Source organism: Pelobates fuscus, chromosome 7 (genome assembly GCF_036172605.1).
Source record: "Pelobates fuscus isolate aPelFus1 chromosome 7, aPelFus1.pri, whole genome shotgun sequence".
Lineage (NCBI taxonomy): Eukaryota > Metazoa > Chordata > Amphibia > Anura > Pelobatidae > Pelobates > Pelobates fuscus.
Window position 1 is genome coordinate 142,946,846 of NC_086323.1, and position 6,000 is coordinate 142,952,845.

The 6,000-nt window shown below is 44.1% G+C and overlaps 1 protein-coding gene across 3 annotated transcripts in view; it reads right to left on the reverse strand.

Moving 5' to 3' along the window:
- The window catches only part of BRPF1 (bromodomain and PHD finger containing 1), a 32,244-nt gene extending 27,752 nt beyond the window's left edge, over window positions 1-4,492 (reverse strand). For all 3 annotated transcript variants that reach the window (XM_063426736.1, XM_063426737.1, XM_063426738.1), the window contains exon 1: window positions 4,212-4,492. The gene's annotated coding sequence lies outside the window, so the exon portion shown is untranslated. The remainder of the gene's footprint in view (window positions 1-4,211) is intronic.
- Between the last annotated feature and the right edge of the window lie 1,508 nt (window positions 4,493-6,000).

Sequence of the window (6,000 nt, forward strand, 5' to 3'; positions counted from 1 at the left end):
ATGCTGCAGCTCAGCGAATGGGAAGTAAACATCTGCTTTAGACTGTAGACGGATAGGGGTAGGTCGTTATAAAAAGATGGACAAGATAATGCATACACGGTTCCGCATCATTCAAGTTGCAGCAGAGAGAGCATGCGGTACACGCAAGGATAGCCAGTTTTGTCAAACCAGTCCAAAACGGTTTGGCACACTTTAGTGGGACAAACTGGGAGAACAACGCCCAAACACTCTGTATAACCACTACAAATGCTGTACTGGTCCTTAGAGTATTACTTTCAACTATTTTTGTAGAACTCTTTTCTCCAAATGGTGACTCAGTTTTTAGAACACTCTCTGATTTAAAAATCTGACAGATGATTAACAGACATTTACTACTAGATCTTTTAATTAGTCTCAGAATGATTGAAAGCTAGATCTACCTTTATTGGAATAAAAGTAGATACACTATAGGGTTGATGCATTACTAAAATTAATTACTAGAATCTTATCGTTTGAAGAACTAAATAGATGTGTAAAGTTAGAGATGTCATTGAAAATTATCTTTAAAAAATATTTACAATACTCATACTATTTAATTATGCAATATTTAATTTAGCGCAAGTTTACATTACAGGATTTCAGGACAGTTTGTACTTTCACTCACACTAAACTGTAAACAGCTGCACAGCACATGGTATAAGTTTAATTATAAATATCTTATTTATCTGAGCCATGACAAAATGCATGATCACAAACATGTGTTCTAAAGAAGATTGTAACTTTAAAAAAACCACAGAGAAGTGAATGGCTGGGCTTACAAATAAAACTAAAGCTATATATTGCAATTATGATCTTTAAGGAGACACTTCAAACACAACAACAACAGTGTTGAATAACTGCAGCTATAAGCCTATCCCCACATTTAAATATATGTCATGTGGCAGTAACTATGCTTTCTCCTCTGTCTCTAACTGAAGAACGCTATCCTAAATCTCCACTGCAGAGTTTTCTAGTAGTAGTTGTTCTGTTAAATAGCACACAAATCTGACAACTCCAACTTCCTGATATGCCACTGAACCAGACTTAAGGCATACGAAATAAAATTTAAAAAACAGCAACAAAGAAACTTCAAGGTACATTCAATCTCTAAACAACAACAACAAAACTTCTAGGCACATTTAATCTCTTATAGGAACACTATAGTCACCAAGACCACTCCAGCTCAATGAAGTGGTCTAGGTGCCAGGTCCCCCAGGTTTTAACCCTGCAGCTGTAAACATAGAAGTTTCAGAGAAACTGCTATGTTTACATTGCACGGTTAATCCAGCTTGGCTATCTTCCTGACAGCCGCTAGAGGTGCTTCTGCAACGCTCAATGCATTGAGCACGCAGAACATCCATAGGAAAGCATTGAGAAATGGGTGTTTTTAATGCACGCACGACTCTTGCGGCACATGCGCATTCGGCTCCAGTGGGGAGCAGACGTCGGAGAGGTCACCAGCGCCGAATTAAGGTAAGTGGCTGACGGGGTTTTAACTCTTCAGCCCAGCGGGAGGGGGCCCCTAAGGATTATATAACGTTAGAAAAACAAGTTTGTTTTCCTGACACTATAGTGATCCTTTAATGCTTTTTATTAACCAACACTTTGATAACAACACTAACCATCACAGAAAAAACAACAACACAAATAAAACCCAGAAACCTGTACTGCAGAGCCAGACAGACATCAATGTCCTGTACTGTTTTAATATAATTTAATGGTACCCATCACTTCAGTGGTCTAGAAACCACTATTTTGGTTTACTTGCATTTTTAGACACTCTTGTATTGTCTTGGCTGTGTGCTTAAGGTCTAAGGTCCTGAGTGCCTTGAGACCAGGTTGTCGTTAAGGATATCTCTCTGTTTTACGGTGTCCAGCTTTCCCTCAACCAGTGCCAGTCTCATGCACTGAAAAAACACCCCCAATGCATGGTGCGACCACCACGCTTCACCACTAAAATGGCACTGCGTAGTTGATGAGCGGTACCTGGTTTCCTCCAGACATGCAATTTTGAACAGAGGACAACAGCTCAAAGTTCATTTCATCAGATCAAAGAATCTTGTTTCTCTCAGTCCTTTGTGTTTGAGGTTTTTTGTAGTTGCAATTTCCTAGTTTCTTTCCTGTGGCAGTGAGGAGTGGCTAACGTCTTGCCAGTATGCTTAAGTGTTACAGTGATGGTTGTCATTCCAAGTTTCTTCCATCTCCACACATGATCTCTGCAGCTCATCCAGAGTGACCATTGGGTTTTTGGTCACCTCTCTTATAAGGCCCTTATACCCCAATTACTCAGTACAGCTGCAAACAGCTCTATGAAGAGTCCTGGTTGTCCCAAGCTTCTTCCATTTAAGAATCATGGAGGCCAATGTGCTCTTGGGAATTAAGTTTTGTTTTTGTAACTTTCCCCATATCTGTGCCTTAAAGCGGCACTGTCATGAAATTCCAACCCAGTCAAGAGACATACAGAGAAAAAGTAGAGACTACTTTGTCTTTGTATTTCTCCTTCTGCCTGACTTTTGACACGTTCCAAGGTGGAGCCTTAGTGTCAATACCTGCAGCTGTCATCAGTGATGGCTGCAGAGAATTGGCTGTGTATGGAATTACCCATAGACCTCATGCTCGAGAGTACAGCAGTGATGTCAGCGTCAAGGAACACCACACCGGACCAAAATGGCAGCACCCGTGAGGAACAGGTTCAGGTAAGTAAACTCGCCTTTACCTGTCCCGCCTCCAGACCCTCAGCGGCGATGTCTCCATCAGCAGACTTTGCGAATTCGACAAAGTCCCCATAAAGTGACAGTGCTGCTTTAACACTATTCTGTCTCTGAACTTGGTAGACAGCTCCTATGACCTCATGGCTTGATTTGTACTCTGATACGCATTTACCGCTACGTGCCTTACCAAATCATCTCCAAGCAAGCGAGTTTGCTACAGGTGGCATCCAAAGTGTAGAAAGATTACTAAGATGATCCAGAGAAATGGGAGGCATATGAGCTACCTTTCAAGTGTCATAGCAAAGGGTCTCATACCTACGTCAACGTGATATTTTAGCCCCTTTGTTTTTTTTACATTTGCAAAATGTAAAAATATATTTTTTTCCTTTTGCATTGTAATCATGGGGGTTGAGTGTAGATTGACGTGAGAAGAAAAAAAACAAACAAACAAAAAAAACAATTAATACGCTGTACGTCCACCCTGCCTGGTCACAGTTGCTCCCATGTTTTTCCTGGGCACAAACCAATTTTCGTTGCAGATGGGCAGCACATGAAAAGTGCTTCCCCCACTGTATACAGCATTCCTGTGCTGCAGTATTAATATCTTTACCTGACCCAGCTCCTTCCTACCTGCTGCATGTGAATGACCCCATGATAGAGATCAGCCCTTTTCATGCCCTGCCCATCACACAGTGTTAGTGATAGGAGTCCAGGAATCCATGGAGGCTCTAAGGCTGGTCCTCTATCTACCATGGCCCTGCTGGTCCTCTATCTACCATGGCCCTGCTGGTCCTCTATCTACCATGGCCCTGCTGGTCCTCTATCTACCATGGCCCTGCTGGTCCTCTATCTACCATGGCCCTGCTGGTCCTCTATCTACCATGGCCCTGCTGGTCCTCTATCTACCATGGCCCTGCTGGTCCTCTATCTACCATGGCCCTGCTGGTCCTCTATCTACCATGGCCCTGCTGGTCCTCTATCTACCATGGCCCTGCTGGTCCTCTATCTACCATGGCCCTGCTGGTCCTCTATCTACCATGGCCCTGCTGGTCCTCTATCTACCATGGCCCTGCTGGTCCTCTATCTACCATGGCCCTGCTGGTCCTCTATCTACCATGGCCCTGCTGGTCCTCTATCTACCATGGCCCTGCTGGTCCTCTATCTACCATGGCCCTGCTGGTCCTCTATCTACCATGGCCCTGCTGGTCCTCTATCTACCATGGCCCTGCTGGTCCTCTATCTACCATGGCCCTGCTGGCCCTATATCTACCATGGCCCTGCTGGCCCTATATCTACCATGGCATATCTATCACTTGCTGGCCCTCTATCTACCATGGCCCTATATCTACCATGGCATATCTATCACCTGCTGGTCCTCTATCTGCCATGGCCCCGCTGGCCCTATATCTACCATGGCCCCGCTGGCCCTCTATCTGCCATGGTATATCTATCACCCGCTGGCCGCCGATCTAACATGCTCACCGGCGTGCAGTGGTTATGGTTCATCGCGGGGGCTGATGCAGCCGGCCTGGGGGAGCCGCTCGGGTGCGGGTTACACACTGGGCCCCTGGCCCGGGGACATGGAGTTGGGGAGAGGCCGGGGAGGAGGAGGCGTTGGCTGGGACAGTCCGCAGGTTGATTCCCGCTCGGGGTGTGGCTGTTACACCGATGGCCGTTACAGAGCCCGAGTGAGCGGCCCGAGACCAGCAGCCGCGGGGAACAATGGGAGCCACCTCCGGGAGCTGCGGCCCTGCCCGCGTAAACCCACGCACTCACACACCGACCGCCCGCACTTTCCACACAGCCCCATCCCGCGGGCAAACAGCCCTCGGAAAAAATCCCAGCACCCACAAACCGTCAGCACGGCTCTGCCCAGGCCGGCCCGCCCGAAAATCCGCCGGCTCCGGGAGACGGGGATTTTTTTTTTTTTTTGGACGGTCTCCAGTTAATGGCGAATCTGCCGATACCAACCGCCTCACACAGACAGCGGGCGGGGGGAGAGAGAGCAGCATGCCCAGGGCTGTCTGTGTACTGCAGGCTGATACTTTATATTTATTATTTCCTGGGTTTACTTAATGTGGGGTTTTGTTGTTAATGCAAATTTGAAATGGATGTATTTAATAAATATATATGACACATGTTTGTATCAACACAAGGGTACACAAATAAACTAATATATAGACACAAATTAAAAAATATATTATTTATATATATATATATATATATATATATATATATATACACACATACATTTATACCGGGTCTATATATTTATTTAAGAAGCTTAAAGGAACGTTGAAGCTCGATAATCAGCCCAGCACACTGTGCTCTCCCATTATTTCAAGCAGTCAATCCTTTTTCGATTGGTTTGACTTCTTACCGGGGGTCTGCTGTGTGCTGCCTCACTCCACCCTGCACTAACTACCCAGAGGTAAGATATACAGTGCAGGGATAGCTCCTTGGGGTACCAGGGTAGAAAGGGTTACTCGAACCAAAACCAGTGTTTTTGTTAAAACACTTTTTTTGGTTTGTTTTTTGTTAAAGTAACACTTTAAAGTTAACCATTTGTTGTGCTAAATATATATATATATATATATATATATATATATATATATTATTTATTTATTACTTTTCTATAATATTTTCAGTGACACACTTTTCTGGCCAAGGCCAAGTGTGTAAATTAGCGAACTCTCACAATGCTGTAAGCATAGCACATGCATGCAAATGGAATAGTAAGAAAGAGAGAGAATTCTGAAGGCTTTCTTGGGTGAAGGAACTGTCAGTTCTCTGGAAGTGACATTTTTTCCTTAAATGCAAACTGCTGCATAGAAATGCCATTCTGTTCAATGAATCACATAGTTACATAGTTAAACAATGCATTAAAATGTATAGAAAAAGATACTTGTCTTTAAAGTCCCCTGCAAATGTACTATTTAAATTGATGCAACAGAGTTAAAGGGAAACTATAGTGCTAGGAAAACAAAGTTATTTTTTTTAGCACTATAGCTTCCTATGGTGCCTACCTAATCATTGCCATCCCCAACCCTCCCCCCTATTGTTAGTGTTTTAATATTCATCCTAACAACCAATACATATGAGGATAATTCCCAATACCTATGGTGCAGAAAGGGTTAAAAAACCCTTCCGCCACTTACCTGATTCCAGCGCTTATAGCCCTCGGCACTGGTTGAGACTCCGCCTGTAGACAGCTACTAGAGGTGGAGTTAACCCTGTAAGGTAATTATTGCAGTTTTAAGGGAACTGATAC